This window comes from Heliangelus exortis, chromosome 2, assembly GCF_036169615.1.
Source record: "Heliangelus exortis chromosome 2, bHelExo1.hap1, whole genome shotgun sequence".
Taxonomy (NCBI): Eukaryota; Metazoa; Chordata; class Aves; order Apodiformes; family Trochilidae; genus Heliangelus; species Heliangelus exortis.
Genome location: NC_092423.1, coordinates 114192017 through 114211732, shown reverse-complemented (window position 1 = coordinate 114211732; position 19716 = coordinate 114192017). Strand labels below are relative to the sequence as shown.

Sequence of the window (19716 nt, the reverse complement as noted above, 5' to 3'; positions counted from 1 at the left end):
GAAGTGGTAGAACTGGCACTTAGAGGCTTCAGTTTACTACTTACTATGTCTTAGTTGGCATGCAAAGGCAGTAGGTCATAAAGCAAGATGCCACTTTTTGGTAGAAAGAGAATTAAGTTCTAATATTACAAAGTTATTTGTGTGCCCAGCCTTGCAGAAAACAAGAATTCTGTAGCATTTACTGAATATATATTTTGGATATGTTCTATTTCTCTTCATAATAGCATAACTGTAATGCCTCTCAGTATGAGTTAAGAAATAACTGTGCTTGTGATGCACAATTCCTCTGTATGATGGTTTAATAAAGTCTCAGAAAGCATTTCTGTAAATATTCCTATTCATTCAGTGAAGACAGAAATGAACCATATGAACAGCCAAGAAAAAAACATGTGTCAAGTGTTGTATTAGAAGTCATATCTCCTTTTGAAAGTTAATGCAAGCATTTGCAATAAATCTGGAACCACCTTTGAACAGCTTATCCTTAACCTTCCAGTTAAAGTTTTGAGTAACAGTGTTCTCTGTTAACAAAATGACTCTGAAGGCTTAGGGTTGGCCTATAGGAGACAACAGACCCTGGGATTTAGGTGAAATTTAGGTCAAATGAGTGTATCTATGAAGCACATCCCATTGTAGCCCCAGCTACCATTCAGCAGATTACACACCCTATGCATCCCTATGAGAAAGTCATCTGAAGAGGAAACATTTTTTGTTCAGTGGAGAAACTAAATGAATTGCAAAGATAAGTATTTTGAGAAGCCCTCTTTGGGTCTTCTTATTTTTTTTTCCTTTTTCTTTTTTCTTTTCTCCTTTTTCTTTTTCCTTTTTATTCTATTTTTTTTTTAAGATCAAAATGCTGCTTTAAAATTTTGGGCTAAGACTTTTTTTATTACCTTATTAAATAAAAAATTAGTAATTAAAGGGGTTTTGAAAAACATGATGGAATTTTTTTTTTAAAGCTAACATAACAAAATATTCTGTTCTTTCAAAATAAGAAATTCATTAGAAAAGAAAATATGACACTAAAGCATTGTGACCTTTTTGTTCTCCCTAGTCAGTTCCTCTTTCTGCTGAATTTATGAGCTGGTTTTCTCCAAAGTTCCCCAGTTCCAATCCCCCTCATGTTCATTTGCTTTACACAAAAGCTTATTTGCCCATCTCTGATCCCAGCCTCTGATCTCATCTCTTTTCTAACTACTCCCTGGAAACAGACCAGATTTCTAAAACTTGAAGGTTCAGAGAAGGTAGTTTGGTAAAAGACTCTAGTCTCAGGACCTTTTATTTTTCTAATTTTTTTTGAGAAAAGATGTTAATCATGTGATGCCTTTCTGGTGGTTTAACAGATGGTGATAGGTGGTGGGTACAGTTATTAGGTTGTAATAATGCAACAGTTTGTAGCTTGACCTTTGAAAAGGGTGTAATGTATATTCTGCACATAGTAAATGTAACAGCTTCACAGAGGCTGGAGGAGTTCCTGAAACATTTTATTCATTATCAATGTGTTTTGATCCAGAAAAATTAAGATAAATATTTTATGGAAAAGGATGAGGTCCTCCAGAGAGAATAATTTTTTGGGGGTCTTTGTTAGTCAAGATATAACTTATGAAAGGGGCCTACTTTTTTTTTTTTTTTTTTTTTTTTTTTTTTTTTTTTTCAGAAAGTGAAATGGAAATGCTTGTTTCTACATAGTGTTATCAACTTGAGACTCAAAAACCCAGGCCAGATTTTTACACACCATAATAAGCTTAGATGTATTTTTCCTACAATCCTACAAAATTTTGTTTTGATTTGAGGCAATGTTTGTGATTATTATCATCATCCTCCCTTCACTTGTATGGCATCAAGCATGCAAACTGCCTGTTTCCTAGAACCCAGTCTGGACCAGTTCAGTATGGACTGCAGAGTCTGAGCCCACCTCGGGGAGGTCTTGGCTTAGTTTCCCTGTACCTACGTGGACATTTCCATGCAGATGATATCTGCAAGTGAAAGCAGGTGATCTTTCTGCCAGTTGTCTTTCATTAGAATTCTTGAAAATGGAAAGGAGGCAAACTAAAACTGTGTAGATATATTTCTAAATTATATTTAATATAAAGAAATATATGAGAAATATATAAATATAAAAATACACAATATATAATACGTACCATATAACATATAACATACTATATACATTCCGCAATATAAAAGGTAATACATAATATGTAAATACATATTTAATAAAACAATATGTTTATAAATAGCATAAACAACATAAATAATAATATAAAACAAAACTATAGAAATAAGTTTTTAGGGCTATGTTCAATCAATGCATCCCTAAGATGACTCTAAGTCCCAGCCCCCCACTGCTTTCAACCAAGGTAGCTGGATTACACTAGCTTTTTTTTGGCTGGAGATATGAAACTACAGATCATATTACATTTGATTATTAAAAAAAGTCTTCTTCCCTTTTTTTTCAGGCTGCTGAAAATAACATATTATTCTAAGCTAACTGAAAATGAGTAAGTGGAAGACGTACTACACTGAAATGTCATTGCAGCAATCCTCACAGAAGGGAAGTAATAATTAAATGCCCTTCAAACACTGTGATCCAAATCCCCAAACTACAGAATGTAAAACCTGTACCTCCTGAAGCACACTACCAAGCACTTATAACATAGAGACTGAATGGCAGCTGGACTGAGCACTGACAGTCTAAAGTGAACAAAAATAATTGAAGGCAGCAGTACAGTGTACCTTACAATTTATAGAATGTCAGGGTGAAAATAGGTGAGGATTCAATGCACATATTAAATTACAGATATTGTTGACTGTTTAACATCTTGTGTCTGTTATACATTTGTTTTATTTACTCTGAAAGCCAGAAAGGAAAATTATTATAAAATATTTAAGAGTCAGCGTAGATGGAAAAATTTTTTTCCCCAAGATAATGGACTCCTCCAGCTATTAGGCAATGAAGAAAAGTAGAGACATTTATTTTCCAGGCAGAAAGCATTGCTTCTGAGATAAATTTCTACGATAATGACCATAAAGCAAGCATATAATTAATCCAAAGGTATCTGTGTTTATACAGTGAGCACTGATTGAGCAGCGCTGGTTTTTCCTTGTGGCCTGGGTCTCCACAGCCTGGCTGTCAGGTTCAGGTCCTCAAAGCCTGCTGGGCCTTCGTGTGCTCCACAGAGGTAGCCACCTCCAGCAGCATATTGCCTCCCAGAGAGCCATGCTGGCTGTAAACTTGTATTTCTTTTCTAAAAAAGGGATGTGTGTGGTGTGAGGGGCAGGGGCAGGCTTTGTCAGACTGCTTTGTATACACAACTGTCCTTTATTTGCTACAAATGAAAGCCTCTGCAACAGAAAGAACTTCCAACCCTCTTTTCCAATGATTATTCTAGGTGACATTGCTTTTTCCCAGTTACTTTCTATGTGGCAGCAGCCCTCTTGCCTCTTGGCCTCAGAACGATGCTTCCCCCAAGCCTTGCACACACAACCACAGGCAGGATTTTAAATCCCCTTCTCGTGCACTCCTTGTGCTTTACTCTGGGCACAATTAGCACTTTGTTTTCCTGCTGACTTCTCACAGCTCGGGTCTCAGCATCTTGTAGTCTCAGATTTAGTGTGTTTTTGATGGTGCAGGCCACCCGAGGATCTCTCTGACTTCTCTACCTTACCCAGTGCTACTTTTCTTTAGTATTTCTTCAACATTTTTAATGTTCCTTTTACAAAGTATCATGTTTAAATGTCATCTCTCTGGATAGTTATTTTTTTTAAACCCTCTCCATATATATTTCTTTATCAATTTCAGAAATATTTGCTTTTGCCTTGGTAGAAGTTCCCTTCCATTCTTCCAGGAAAACAGTCACTAACCTAAAAATGTAACTTGGTAAATGCTTTTCTAATTACTTTATAAGCACTTTATTAAGATACTATCACTACAAAATATTGGAAATCAAATAAATAAGTAATTACAACCTGGTGATACTTGTGAAAATATGTAGGATTAACCTCAGGAACTCAGAAATAAATAAATGTCTCTGTCATCTCTGGCTCCTTTGCTTGAGCAGATCAGGCTTAAATTGTTGCAACTTCCCCCTATGATCTGAAGCACATGTGTCTGGTGCTTGGACTATTTGATCTTAAAATGTCACTGAGGCAAATTGTGCTGGGTCATTTAACTTCAAACAAAGTATTTCAAAATCTTCTCCCTCCTTTCTTCTTCTCTGATAGGTGGGTGGCTCTTCTATAGTTTACTGCCAAACCAGCAACCACCCCTATCATCTTAAATCGCCGTTTTCCTAAACTGGTGCTATTATTTGCTTTGAAAAATTGATATTCTGGGTATGTATATAATAGTAATAATAAACACTGCTAGACTACCCCAAAGTGCCTTCAACACTAAACATTTTCATTAGTGTTGCTCTGTCTTTTGGCCACAGAAACATAGAAATAGCCGGGGACTGACTACATCTCTGTTCCACTTCCATATTTCATAGCTGTAGTTCAAGTTATGCTAAAACATTTCAGTACAACAACAGGAATTATTAGCATGTGCAACTTCAGGAGCCAGCTTTTCAGTGTTTTTTAGTCAGATTTGTTTATCTGATTCAAATTATTGGCCATGTGAATGTATAAGAATATTCCCCTGACAGATTGAGGTACCCAACCTGACTGACTCTGCTTGCCAGATGGGCAGAGCTGGAGGGCCCTGGGTAGCAAGACTGCAGAAAGAGCTGGGGTAGCTGCATGCAAGCCAGGCCAAGACCTGGAGAAGTTTTTGGTAACCCTGGTGAGGGTGGTCTATAAAGTTTACAGGCACTGGGTGATCTCTACAACACAGCTATTCACTGCATGGGTTTAGCAGCTTAGGTCTCCATGACTCTGGGGAGACAGTGGTGGTAGGTGAAGTGTATTTGTGGTAGGCATTGAATAATTCAGGGGCATAAAAGCAGGACAAAAATATCCCCATTCAGCTGAAGGCAATAAAAACAGTTTGGGAAGAGAGAAATATCCTAGGAAATCTTATGGAATCTGATAAAAGTCATGTTGCAATGGTAAAGTGCATGCTATGCTTTGCTTTAAAAATCATTTGTGATTGTCCAATTTGGAATTTTAGTTTAAATTTTAACTTCTGTTTGGTGTACTTTCCCCTCCCATTGTGCAAGACTCATCCCTTTTAAACAGAGTAAGGTATCATCTTAGCCCCAGGAGGAAAAAAAATTCAAGTATAAATTAGTGATTTGGCTGAAGGTATTTGTTAAGATTATGATTACTAGCTGAACAACTGAGAGCTCAGAACTGAAAATCATTACACAGGTAAGGAGAAAAAAAAATTTCCATATGTGTTTTACCTTCATTTAGGAAAATAAAATCTAAACTACACTTGAGGCAATTGGAGGACCTTGACACCTGAAGTAATATAAAGGAAGCTCAGGAAAACCAATGTGGACTGTTGTAGTCCCTTATCTGTTGTTTCAATTTTCTCACCCATAGGGAAAAAAAAGGAAAAATTCACACCAGTTCAGTTCTTGCAGACATATTATTTTAATGGCACTCAGTGACTATATTTCAAAAGCTGTGTGGGCTGGCAATATCCACAAAGTGAAAACAAAAGTTTAAAGTTTATAGTGCTAGGATAGAGCATACTTTCCTGTGGAACTCAGCATGGCCAGCACAACTCCTCCCAGATAACTGCAGTAACACTGCTCTACACCTCCTCGGGATCACATCTTTCATTTTGTGTTACTGTGGCTATGATTAATATTTCCACAGTGCCCAGGAGTCCTAAGAAAGGATGAAAACACTATTATGTACTTCCAAACAGGTATTTGGAAAGACAGCTCTGGTTCCAGAGATTGTGTTTGAAAGATGATCAAGGTTGTTTTCAGTACTGGCAGGTGAGCACACTCAGATGAGCCCTCAAATGCACTATTGCTCTGCTCAAAGAGGTGTTTTTCAGGCAAATAGAGAAAGATGTATATTCACATCAATGTGTGGAGCCATGGTCTATCTCCTGCCTCTGAAAATTTGGCTCTATGTACATGGAACTGGAAAACAGCAGCTGTGAAGGAGGGAATTTGGAGAATTAATGAACACCAGGCCCAGCTGCAGATTTGCATTCTTTGCCATCTGGTGCTGAGCAGTCACTGGGCAATTCTGTGACAACATGAGATTTTATGCATCTGTCAGCTAAATCTAGTATTTCTCTTTGGGACATTTGCATGGATGAGGTTGATCTCAGAGAGCTTTCTGAAGCCAGAGCAAAATAAAGGAAGAGGACTGTATCTGATTTAGACTCTCAACGTGTATGCAGAGCTGGCAGTTTGCATGGGGCTTGCTTTGAACTGGGACTGCACATCTGTTCTGCAAGAAAATGCAAGAGAGCTTCCACAAAATACCAACATGTTTGATTTCAGAATTGCTGTGGCTTGGGGCTCCACTAAAACCTGTTGGTGAATAATGAAAAAGGTTAAGAGAGTGTGTGCTTGTGTGCATGTGTATGTGGGGAATTCAGTTAAAGAAAAAAGACCAATGCAGTTTAAAAAAAGGGATTTTCAACATTCCTCTGAAGATTATTGGCATATCACAGTAAACCCAGATACTCAAGGGAAAGAAGGGGTGTGACCGTATGACACAGTCTCTTGAATTACGGTAGTTTTGCTTTTACCTTCCTGATTTTACCTCATCCCAGTACAGCGGAAGTTTTTTTTTTGATGGAAAAAATATTGTGCCTTATCCCAAGGCAGTTTGTATCACCCTGTATTGCCATCATCAGACATTAAAATAAAGGAACAAGGTTTTGAACATCACAGACATTACGTAGCATCATACACTATAAATCCCCATGTGCTCTCTTTAGGATTATCACTACATAGTGTTGGACACTATACATTGTAAAGCATCACTGCAAAATGAAATCAAGCCACTAATTTACAGAATTTTATTTTGATTTGTACTGCACAGTAACAATGCCATACTTAAGAAGAGAGTGACTTAATTTGAGTTCAGGAGGATTCTTCTTTATCTGCCACCAGGACAAACACAATGAAAGCATTTAGCCTCTCTTCCTCCTAACCCTGGGGAAGATAGGGTAGGTGTAGACTGAAGCCAGACAGAAATGCTGTGAAGTCTGTGGCTGTGACTTTTCCACCTCAGACATCTGAGAGCACACACTGTGTAGCAGACAGTGCTAAGGAAATCTGCCCTTTCCTGATTTACTCACACTTCACTGTCCCTGCTACAGCATATTGCATAATCTGGGATGATGTAAAAATGATTGACAGTGCAGAAGATTAAATAAGCCTTCTTCCTTCCTTCCTCTTCTTCCTCTCAGACAGGCTGCTCAAATTGCTTTTGTTTTGCTATGACCCTTGTTCTGAGTGATTCCTGCAACAAAGGGAAAGCAGAGACCTTTTTACAACTTCTGGTCATAGACCATCCAGGTGGATTCCTCTGATATCCATCAAAATGACCATTTTTATGGCGTTGCACACCCTTAATCTGTGCACACTAATGAAATTTAAGCAATTTTCAGATACAGTGATTTAAGAAGGTCTTGTGTTAGAATATATATATATTGTTTTTAATGAAAAGTGCTATCAGGTGTTTGCCACATGTGTGGAGAAACATCCTGAACTGCTTTGGCTACCACTTGTCTCTTTGCAAAATATCTTTGTGCTATACATGTGGAGGCAAATGTTTCTGCAATACAGCCCCTGACTCCTTTAATTAAAGCTTATTATCCTGAGAAGGATAAAAAGCAACTTAAGGTCTTAAATATACCCTATCACTGAAAGCTATAAATGCACATTTTAGTTTATCAGTGCTGTCATGTGAATGTCCACCATTTTCTAAAAAAACACTCCTGAAGCTTTGAAAGACACAGGTGGAAGTTTACCAGGAGAAAACAGGATTAGTTGACAACATATCAATGACAAATGGTAAAACTCAATGTCTTAGAAATTCTCTGCTGGTTGCCAATCAGGCATGAGATCAACCCTTGCTTCCTTGAGACAGTTGTCGAGTTTTTGCCCTGGATATGGATGCAGCTTCTTAAAGACAGAATGTATTTATGGCGTAGAAGATAGTTATTTTTAATACTATTAAAAATATACTATTTTTAATAATGCCTCTCCACAAGCAAACAAGAGATATTTTAGTTTATATTAGAAAGTCTTGGTGTGTCTGTGGTGTTTGAGTGTGTCGATGCATGTGAAAGCAGCCCTTGCACAGTCTGTATGTGTGGTCATTTCAGTCAGGTAATTAATTAAGCCCAGGATCACCCTAACACGGGAGCCCCAGGCTCTGCACCCGTCACCCTTTCTAAAACTGGAGCAGTAGATTACAGAACTGACATGGCTAAGCAAAGCACTGACATTAACCTCATGTTACTTTTAAATCATTCTAGGCAGTCTGTTTTGAATTTCCAAATGTGCTGTACTGTTCTAATGAGTTAATTCATTTGGTATCCATTTCCTCCTGTCAGCTGCTTTTGGGAAATAAATTGGGCATTGTTATCTTAGCCTTGCCTCTCCTATTAATGGTTTAGGAAATGCAGCTGAAGATTATCTGGAGTTTTCTATGGCAGAGGTTGACCTGCAGCAATGGGACAATGATCAATCATGACTTGAACAAGTCACAGGTTGCAAAATGCTTTATTTTATTTTCTGTCTTCAGCAGAGTATTTAAAAATTATTTTCCTCCACTCATGCAGAGGGGTAAACACAAAAGTGTAAACTCAAGGATTTTACTTAAAAATTCCACTTCAGTGCTTAAATGTCACCCACCCAACAAAGGTGGGCATACCAATATCATACAAATTCCACCTTTACCAGCAGGACACTGGAAGTCTTCTCTATTCCCTTCCTGTTTGGTGGTAGCAATTAGACTGTCGACACCATGAAGATTTGTGTGTGCTCCTTTAGTGCTGACATCAGTCTGGGCATGGAGGAGGGGTGGGGATGCAGGGCTTCCACCCCACAGCATCTGCCAGCACAGGACCCACAAAAGAACATTATCCAGAGGGAGTCTTGGGCTAACCCTGAATCCTGTTCTCACTTGGCTTCACAGTAGAGCTTTGCCTACTGTTTGTCAACACTTGTCCCCCTGTACAGTGTTAAAGATGGCAGTACCTGTATGCTCTTAATTCACTCTGGTGTGAGGCATTACTGTTAGCTGGTTGTGCCTGAGTTTAGAAAACAAAGCTAACTGAGGTGCCTCTTATTCCTACTTAGGAGCTTGAAGAACTCCCATGAGGGACAGCTCCTGCCTTCCCTGCTCTTTCCAATCTCTCCACCACATCCAGAAACTCCTATTTTAGTTAAAATAGTTTTGCGCATCTCCCTCAGTTTCCTACCAAGTGTTTCAAACCTGGTGATCTTTGATTATACCAGCAATCATTTTTCTGAAATGCCTGTACATCTTTGATCCCTGGTGTTCTGGCTGTGTTGCCCCTGTCAGCTTTTTGCATTGAACCCCAGTGCAGCACACACAGTATAGCATTGCTCCTGCCCATCCCATCCCTTCTCTCCAACCACAATTAGATCATCTCAAAATATCTGCACTGCTCAGAGGCTCTAGATCTGATGTGAGGGTTCAGAGATTAATTTAGCACAACTAGTTTACCTTGGGATTTAAACAAGCTACTAATTTAACAGCCCTGAATCCTTCTGGCTGTCCCTGTGCTGAAGTCCTATGCTTCCCATAGGATCCGGGGGAATAAAGAGTATATAAAAAGAAAAAGAAGCATGAAATTCTCAGCCTTACAGCCCTTCATTTCCCCGTGACTTTCAGACAGTTCTGACTTGCACGCTGGAGACACTCAGAGGAATTTTTTAATGAGAAACAGATTGAATGCTCAGGTTTTCATTGATCTCAGTGCAAGTGAAGTTCACCTCTCTGAAGAAATCCCCGAAGAGCTTAACCCATGGTGCCTGGTGTAGTCAGGACCTTGTACTTGAGCTTGTTCTCTCCTGTGCTTCTGTTCTCCTTAGCAGGTGGTAGAAAGACCTCCTTATTTTCCTTTATTATGTTTCCCAGGGTTGCAAATGTTTTTGACCATTCTAGCCCTACTTTAACTTAAGCCACCAAAGTGGAGCCCTGAGATGCCCTTTAATCCTGAACAGAGAGCTGAGTGGAAGCAGAAGCTGCTTGCAGGATAAAGGGGAAATGTGTCCTCCAAGCAGGAATTCTCTGCAGCTTCACGTGCCATTGCCTGAACCCAGTCCTCACCAGCACTGCACTAATGCACAAACATGAGCTGGGCTGGGCAGCTGGCACCCTGCACACATCTCAGTTTACATTTTCCCAGTGTGTTTTCTCAATGGTTGTAAAAACCCCTCCCTCGGAGGTGCTGGTGACTTGGATGGCCCCGTGTGCCCTGGGTGGGCTGCATGTGCCTGGCTTTTTGTTCATGTTCCTGGGTAGCTCAAATTTTCCTTAGTTGCAGCTGCAGCTGCACATCTGCAAGATACTCCAGGGAGAAATGGACCACAGTTTGATTTTTGTAAACAGCTTCTCAAATCCAAGATTTGTCAATGCCTTTACTTAAATTCTATCCCTATTTTTATAACTTAGTTAAATTTTAACTACAAAACCAAAGTTCTGTATTCTCTGTAAAACACACTGGTGTGGTCTCACTGAAATCTGTGGAAGTACATCAAATATTCTGGCAGAAAATTCAGCCCATAAAGTGAAAAGAAGCCTCAGTAATACTGTGCTCTCAATGCGAACATTCATTGTCCTTATTGCTTTTACCAAGAGATAAATTTGTCTATTCTGAACTCCAACTGCAATTTTTACTATCAAGAATATTGCTTTTAAATAGAAAAATAAAAGTAAACTATGATAATTTTCAATAACTGTAGTACTATAGCCTTAATTTTAAAGAAAAAACATTACCAAACTCCATTTCAGATAACATTCTATTATGTGCAAAACACTGTTGATATAATAACTTCTATTTTAGGTTGCTAGTAAAGAGGAGAACAATGTGACCCATTTAAAAACTGGCTCACAGAAAAATACCAGCAAGCCATTTATCATTTCTGTTTATTTTTGTTGATAAGAACTGTTTTTTTTCTTTGTTACAAAACTAACAGCAGCATAGGATGCATTTGACAATAGCACATGCACCTTGCAGTGGCACTGCAAAATGGACTTTCTATTTGTTGTCAGTTGTCTGAAAAAGAAATAATCAAAAAGGAAAACACTCACCTTTGAATTCTTATGTAGGTGAAGACTACATTATTTTGAATTTCTGATTAATGGGCACACGCCACTCACATAACTGGAGTGCTCCAATGGCAGGACCCAGGCTCTTTGGGAAGGATAGGGCAGGGTGGTGAGGACAAGAAGTTGACTTGGATTTGACAGAGAAGCAGGGGTGCATGGAGCTCTGCCATCAGCCAGCTGAGAGATTATGGGTCTGGGCTGGCTGGAAGACCAATGTGGGTGACATTGATGTGAGTGTCTTCTACAGATTGCCTGATCAGTTGGAATGAGCAAATCTGGCCTCCTTCAGACAACAGGAAAAAATTTCATGTTCTCTGGCCCACATCCCCACAGAAGGCTTTTACCACCTTGATATTTTATGGAGTGGCAACACCACAGGGCAGAAACAATCCCTGAGATTTCAGGAATGCTCTGATGGCAATTTACTGATCCAGGGGGCTGAGGAGATGAAGGGGGTAGATGCTGTGCAGGACATGACTTTTACAAAGAACTAGTTGGAAATGTGGAAGTCAGGAGCAATCCCAGACACCTTGACCATGGGATGGTGAAGCTCAGGATCCTGAGGGAAGGCAAAGAGCAGGTTTACAACCCTGGATGTCATAAAAGCAAACATGGGTCTGTTCAGGGCCTGTTTGGAAGAATCCCATGCGAGGTCACCTTGAAGAAGAGAGTAAGAGATCAGGAAAGCTGACTGATTTTCAAGGATGACCTCCTCCAGACTCAAGAATGGTCCATCCCCACATGCCTGAAGTCAAGCAAAGGTATCGGGATGTAATGTGGACACAGGGGAAATAGAAAATGTTTGCTTCTTGCTTCAGCATTCCTCTGGCTCTCCAGCTTGGTTAAAATACATCAAATTTATTTCCACTAGTAGTTCTCTGGCTCCCTAGCTTAGTTTACTCTTTTAAAATGTATTGCACTTATTTCAGTCAGTAGAACTCTGGCTCCTCCAGCACGGGTTACTTTGCATGGATGAACAAGAAGTTCTTTACAGAACCGAAAGATAGAAACATTCAAGAGGTGGAAGTAAGATTAGGTGATGTAGGAGAAGTATAGAAACACTGTTTAAGGGTGCAGGGATCCAGTTAAGAAAGTCAAAGGCAACCTGGAGTTGAATCTGTTGATGGGTATGAAAGGCAACAAGAGTGGTTTCTGTGAATACAACAGCAGCAAAAAAATGACCAGGGAAAATGTGTTCCCACTGCTGAATGGGTCAGGGGACCTTCTCAGTGCATACAGAAAGGCAAATGTACTCAGTGTCCTTTTCTCATTGGTTAAGACTGAAATTTAGTAATCATAGTCCCTGAGACCCACCAGAACATCTGGATCATCTCTAGAGGTACTTTTCAGCATTATCCATTCTGTGAATACCTTACTTATATAATTTTAAAAGTGACATAGTTAAAAGCCTCCTTCTCTGTAGGAGGACCCATGTTACCCCATGTTACAAGTATGAATACAACCATGCTTGGCTGCTGTTAATAAGTTTATTAGAAAGAATTTCTGTACAAACTTGAGGGATGTAGGTGCACAAAGGATCCAGACATCCAAACAGAGCTAGCAGGAACCTTTTTGCACCTGATTCTGGAGAAGATCATAGAATCATAGAAAGTTAGGGGTTGGAAGGGACCTTGAAAGATCATTCAGTCCAACCCCCACTTCCAAAGCAGGGTCACCTACAGCAGGTCACATAGGTACGTATCCAGGTGGGCTTTGAATGTTTCCAGGGAAGGAGACTCCACAACCTCCCTGGGCAGCCTGTGCCAGTGCTCTGTCACCCTCACAGTGAAAAAATTCTTCCAAACATTTATATGGAACTGCCTATGCTCCAGTTTATAACTGTTGCCCCTTGTCCTGTTATTAGTCACCCCTGAGAAAAGCTTTACTCCATCCTCCTGACACTTGCCCTGTACGTATTTATAAACATTGATGAGTTCACCCCTCATTCTCCTCCAAACTGAAGAGACCCAGCTCCCTCAGCCTTTCCTCATAAGGGAGATGTTCCACTCCCTTATCTTGGTGGCTCTGTGCTGGACTCTTTCAAGCAGTTCCCTGTCCTTGAACTGAGGGGCCCAGAACTTGACACAATATTCCAGATGTGGCCCCACCAGGGCAGAGTAGAGGGGAGAGGAGAACCTCTCTCAACCCACAACCCCTCCCCTCCCCCCCCTTCTAATGCACCCCAGGATGCCATTGGCCTTCTTGGCCACAAGGACACATTGCTGGCTCATGGTCATCCTTCCATCCACCAGCACCCTCAGGTCCCTTTCCCCTGTGCTGCTCTCCAACAGCTCAGTCCCCAACATATACTTGTACCTGGGGATGTTCTTTCCCAGACGCAAGATGTTATGCTTGCCCTTGTTGTAGTACATTATATTTCTCCCTGCCCAACTCTCAAGTCTCTCTAGGTCCCTCTGAATGGCAGGATAGCCTTCTGGGGTGTCAACCAATCCACCCAGTTTTGTGTCATACGTTGACACCATAAGATGGTGGATGCTTTGCTGTTTCTCACCAGCTTAGGACTGAGCTCTCCCATTTCCAGGTAAGAAGAACAGTGTGCATCATGACCTTCATCTTTTCAGGGTGCTGGAGAAGAGGAGTGAGTTGCTGGTGGGGGGACAGCTTTCTGTGCTGGCACTGCAGCAACTGGGGAGCCCTTTTCTCAAGGAGAACCTGCATCTGATTTTTCCATCCTACTTTCTAGACCTTTTGTGCTGATCCTGCAAGGCACAAAGGGAATAGAGCAGCTCTGGGAATATGTGTGAAAAAATATCTCCCCCAGCCTTTTAGGTACTGAACAGAAGGAATATGTAACAGGAGGAATATGTAACAGAAGGAATATGTAACTTTTGCACCAATTCCACAGAGATAAAACTGCTTCTGAAAGCAGTTTTTGAGTGTTCAGGAAAACTCATTTTCTTCCCAGGTTTGAATTAGACAAGAACATTTTATATTTTCCTCATCTTCCTATTATTGTTATGATTATTATCATAAATGAATTATTTTGAACATCAAGCATATGGATCAAACTATAATTTTTTTGTTCATAATCCTTTTAATAGTAGGTTTTGGCCTGCATTTTTTATAAATGAGGAAATGCCACTTACTCTGCTTAGGATGAATACATTTGTGAGTCTTATTTTCAGTGCCTATGAGAGTAAGACAACATCCTAAAGCAAATCGAGGTAGTTGATATCATCCCTAATGCATTTTTAATGTATGAAACATGATAAGGACCAGAAAAGCATTTGGTGCTCTGCCACAGAATTTGACAACAAAAAAATTGAAAACACAAAAAAAGACGAAAACCAGCTAACAGAACATATGGAAGAGGGAAAGACTCAGCAATACCATTAGTCTCCAGTTTGGTAATTTTACTGTAATTTACAGCATATGATGAATGAACATGGTAAGAGGTGAGAGGATGCTGTGATATTAACATGCTGTGTGAAACAGCCCTGTTTTCAGGATTGCTAAAATGCAGATTAAAAAGGTAACCAATCCAATATTTTTTTTTTTTTGTAAATCTGATTATCAAAGTACTTCTGACAGAGAAAGGACAGACTTGTCTTCTCCCAGCAGTTCCTGCTGACATGGAAAGTCCCACTGAAGTGAGGTGACAAGCAGTCTGGGAAGTGAATAAAATTCTGTGGATGTACTTCTCTTCTGTCTGGTGTCTGTAGTTCCTCTCATGACAATGTCCTTAGAGCCACATCTTCTGGAATAAGAAAACTGCTACAGTGCCCCATGAGCACAATTAAAGGTCTTACTGGTGTACTAATAAACTCTAAGAAAGTTACATTTGTTCTTGCTGACTTGGGGATGGATCTCAAAGGCTTTTGTTGTGCTGTAGCAGTGTTCCCAGGCCTTTGGGTGTTTCTGCAATGAGCTTGGTTTCACACAGCTTGGTTTCACTGGTATTAGTGCTAGAGTAAACTAAAGCAATGCAAACTTCATTGTGTTTACTCATTCCATGGGAACATGGCAGACTGCAGTGTTTCTCCACCTCTTACTCTGATCTTTTCCTTCTCCAGTCTGCCTTCATCTATATAACCAGATTCAGTGCAATTTTTCAGATCTTTGAAAACATAGACAGATTTTTTGCCTTCTTTGTGTTCCTCAATTATTTCATTACCTGTTTTTCTGGGAAGGGGCAAGTAGTTTAGAATATGTAGCTTTATAGAATTTGGAAGAACACCTTTTTCTTCAGAGAACTGTCATAGGATATAGTTAAAAGCACAGATGCTTTAGAAATACTGGAAATAATTATGGTTTTCTTCAAGTACAGAACTCAGTTCTCTTTATGAGGGAATGTGTACAATAAAATTACTAATCTTGTGAATAGTTTTGTGGGTACTAAGGTGTGACCACCATTCCTGGTAGACTCTGAAGAGAAGCTGTCCCACCTATTTATCTCCTCAAGCCCAACACCTTCTTGCCTAGGACTCTGGCAAGAGGCATTTTAACAGAGGTTGCTGTCTCCATCAAGATGCTTATTTAAGTCAATGCTAATAAATTTTTTTGATATCAGTCAGGCAGAATAAGGTCTTGTGTTAACAGCCAGCACTCACCTCTCTCTTCATCTCTAGAACCTTGCTAATATCTACTTTAACATCTTATATGATCAGCTCACCCAAATACATGAGTAGGCACAGGTATGTGACAGCAAGGAAGTATGATGGTGAAGAAAAGGATTTGAATATAAAATTGGAATAAAGGTATCTTATTACGGACCAGATCATGCCACCTATTTTCCTGTGCAAGGCTTTTTCCTGGATCTCAGTTCCAGGCACCTGCTGAGGCTAGCAGCATGAAGAACCCAAAATATATTTAAAAACTCAGATGCTCGGAACAGCTGAAGACTCATCTGAAATGTGGCATAGACTGGAGAAACACCAGTGACAGAGCAAACAAGGGAATGGCTACTAGTTTCAAAAGAAAAGTGGTTGATTATGTTTTGTCAGAAAACAAAGGATTCTAGAGTCCTGACTGGTTGTGTTTGAGGTCACTTATGAAAACAACTTACCACAGAGCAGATTAGATCCTAGCACTGTGGTGCTGTCATCACTGTAAATTCATTAATGCTTCACTGAACTGTTCTAAAGCCATTAGACTGCCCTGTGTCACATGTGTTGTGTCTATGAATGTTTTCTTTGTTTCCCTGCTTAGCATGGAAGGTGAAAGGCACTGGAATTGAACTGATTTTTCAAGCCAGGAATCTTTGCAGCCATAAAAGATATAAGTTCCTTTAGCTTAACTTTTGTTGCCTCCTTTCTCATGTAGGAATCAATGTCAGCACAGGGAAAAAGGAGGTTCAAAGTTCCTCTTTCAGTTGCTTTTGAAGGAAAATAGGAATAAGTGAATAAGTCATAGGAAGATGTCCTGTAAGTATCTTTAGAAAGGCACTTACAACTTCTAGATACATTTCTATTAATGACAGTGCAAGATGCCAGCTCTCTGAAAGTTATCGTATGCACTGCTGCACTCTCATCAACCCTGTTGGATGCAGTTTGCGTGGAAATAGAATTTAAACGTGAGGATGTAAGGAATAATTTATTAAATTACCAGAAAAAAATACTTATGAAAAAAGGCCTAATACTAGAAGAAACTTCTGCCTTAATAGAATGCTATTACAACTACAAATTTTTTTAAAAGCTGGAATCCCCCAAATGGGTACTCTCCATATACTGCAGCATTGCCTTAATCTGCATATAAATATCCTGGAATAGTAGTTCTAAAATCTTATCATTCACATCAAACAGTTTCTTGAACCTTTCTTGAACAGTTCCTGAACCTTATGAAGGCCAGGATCTTATTGCTGCTAAAGCAAACAGCAATGTAACCTGAGAGTATGTTATGTTTGGGTGTGTGGTGAGAATCTGAATACTGCCATTTTCTCCCTAGACAATCCAACTCTCACACAAGACATTGTCATTTTTCATTAAGGTCAAGGTGGGACAAAATATGATCCATGGCTTCTACCAAATGCGAGTCTGAGGTGAGTAGAAAGGAATAAAGAGTGCCATAGCCTCTCTTCCCTCTCTTTCCACATCTTTCAAAGAGAGTGGGTTTGATGAGGATGGGAATACACTATTCTTTGTAAAGACCTGGCACAATTTGCCCTTAATAGAAAAGCTTGGGCACTTTTATTAACCACTCTTGCAGGACCACATTTTAAACATCACAGGGATTTTGTAAAATCTCTGGGAATTTTAACTGTGAAAGGAGAAGTTTTTCTTGCAGACTCCTGCAGCTTCCTGGGCTTGATGCACTGGTTGCCTGGCATGGATTCCACTTTCCCTGTGATACTGAGAAAGCAGTAGCCCTCTTGTCACACTTGCTTCAGTGCCCCAGGCTACCCAAGAAGCTGTGTGATAAACAAGCTTTTAATTTTGTGTTTCCACACTTTTACTTTGTAATTTACAACTTGACAAAGCTGCATGTCATTGACTGCACCAAAAGCTCAGCCTTGAACAGGGACAGTAAAAGAAGTGTGAGGGTAGGGGGAAAAGTGCTCATGGAAAGCCCACAGAAGACTTTTACTTTTAGAAACTTTGTAGATGCTTTGATTTAGTGCCATCAGTCTTATTACTGCAGGCCTTCTCCTTATTGCTAATGCAGACAGTACAGGAAAAGTCCCAAGAAATGATAAATGAAACCTTTCGACCTGAAAAGCATCTTCTGCCTTCCTGAATTCCAAGGAAATATCTGCCAAAGCCAAAAATGTGCGAGGACTCATGAGAAACCTGCCCTTTCATATGATAGGGTCTCTCTGGGACAAACTATTGTTTATCAAAGTAGATAGATAGACAAATCTCATGAAGAATTGAATTTTCAGCAAAAAGCCCTATTTGCTCCTTTACTATGATGCCAATCCAAGTGTGTCAGGTAAAACTGCAGGAGCTGGGCCATCTTCTGCATGGAGGGAATACCTGGTGCTCAAATCTACGTTAACACACTCAAGACAGAGCTTTTCAGTGCCAAAATGAGATTGGAAGTGCCAAGCAGGAATAATAATTAGAGAATTTAGGAAAAATTCTATTGTTTGCTAGGAGAAATACCACCCCACAGCTGGGAACCAAAGAGAAGCTATTTCAGAGAAAGTGCTTACACACCATTAAGCAGTTTGAGGAAGCAGCACAGGAACATAAACAGCAGAGACCCTTTTCTCCTTACCTGACAGTCGTCCTGTTCCCTGAAACCTTCACAATAATCCTTAAGTCCAACACACTGTCTCCTGGTGGTCGTCCCCTGCCCCTTTTTGGGGTGAAGAGAGGCTGAGTTTATCTGCTTTGTTGATGCACAAAGCACACTGTGCTACGAACTAACTCCCTTCCTGTGGAACAAACATTAGGAAGCAGCTGAAGAGATATTTAAGACTCCTGTGTTTCAGTGTAACCCAGAAAATGCCTGGTCTGAGATACTTAAACGAGAGGGTGGGGATTGTGAAATTAAAAAATTTATAGTAGAAAATAAAAAAGGCTTATATCAAGATCTTCTTTGTAGTGAAGAAGTCTTCTCTGATGCATTTCCCCGCCTTTTTTATATAAAGCTGCTGAATATGAATGTATTGCTGTATATTACTTATAAAGTACTTGAGCCACTTTATGGAAATCTGGAGAGCTTAGGGCAAAGATTTTATATGGCATGTGTGAAAGGATTTTATTAATGGCAGCTGTTTGAAGTTTTTTAGTGGCTTGGAAAGTCAACAGGCCCTTAGCACTTCAGATTATGGACATTTCAGTGTCCTTGTAAGTTCTAAGTTTTTTGAGGTTTGGGTACAAAGATAAATCTCTTTACTGATTCTTTCTACAACACATCTAATCTAAGGTAGGTATGACTACATTTTTATGATATTATCACCCTGGAAGGATACTAATTCAAGAAATCTGCATTCCTATCACAAACATTTAAATTAGAACAAAATAATTTGCTTCTTCCCAGTTATCTACACTGAAACATGATTAATGAATGGTAAAATCTGAATCTGAATGGTATCTTTTCCTGTTCCTATGTTCCAGTTGAACTGTTTAGAATTGCAAAACTGAGGATGTGTGCTAAGAGTCTTCCTAGCAGCATTACAGTGTTATCTCACACTTTCCTCTATCACTTACTGCCCAGCCTCCCTTTAAATACTTGCTCCTTCATAATCCTTATCTGCAGTTGATCACTGGACTTTGAAATTGCCAACTACTTTCCATATCTTTTGCTTCCTGCTGTACAAACTTTGAAATCATATGGTTTTGTTTTCTATTGCTAAGATTACAAATTATATGACTTGAGAGGAAAAAATGGAATGCTGTGTAATTATAAAATAATTAATATATAAATTAGAGATTAATATATAAATATATAAGAATAATACATAAGAATAATATACTTCTATATTTATAGATAAATATAGAAATATATTAGAGATCAATATATAAAATAGAGAGCTGTTTAACTGCTCAAAAATGTGAAAAGTGTCCAACTCTGCAACTGAAAGAAAAA

The 19716-nt window shown here is 39.5% G+C and overlaps 1 long non-coding RNA gene across 1 annotated transcript; it reads right to left on the bottom strand.

The window, feature by feature from the left end:
• Positions 1–719: 719 nt before the first annotated feature.
• Positions 720–18572, bottom strand: LOC139793232 (uncharacterized). The gene is made up of 2 exons (XR_011724556.1): positions 18400–18572; positions 720–7377 (listed from the first exon to the last, which is right to left on the bottom strand). It is a non-coding gene; the product is annotated as an uncharacterized lncRNA (long non-coding RNA).
• Between the last annotated feature and the right edge of the window lie 1144 nt (positions 18573–19716).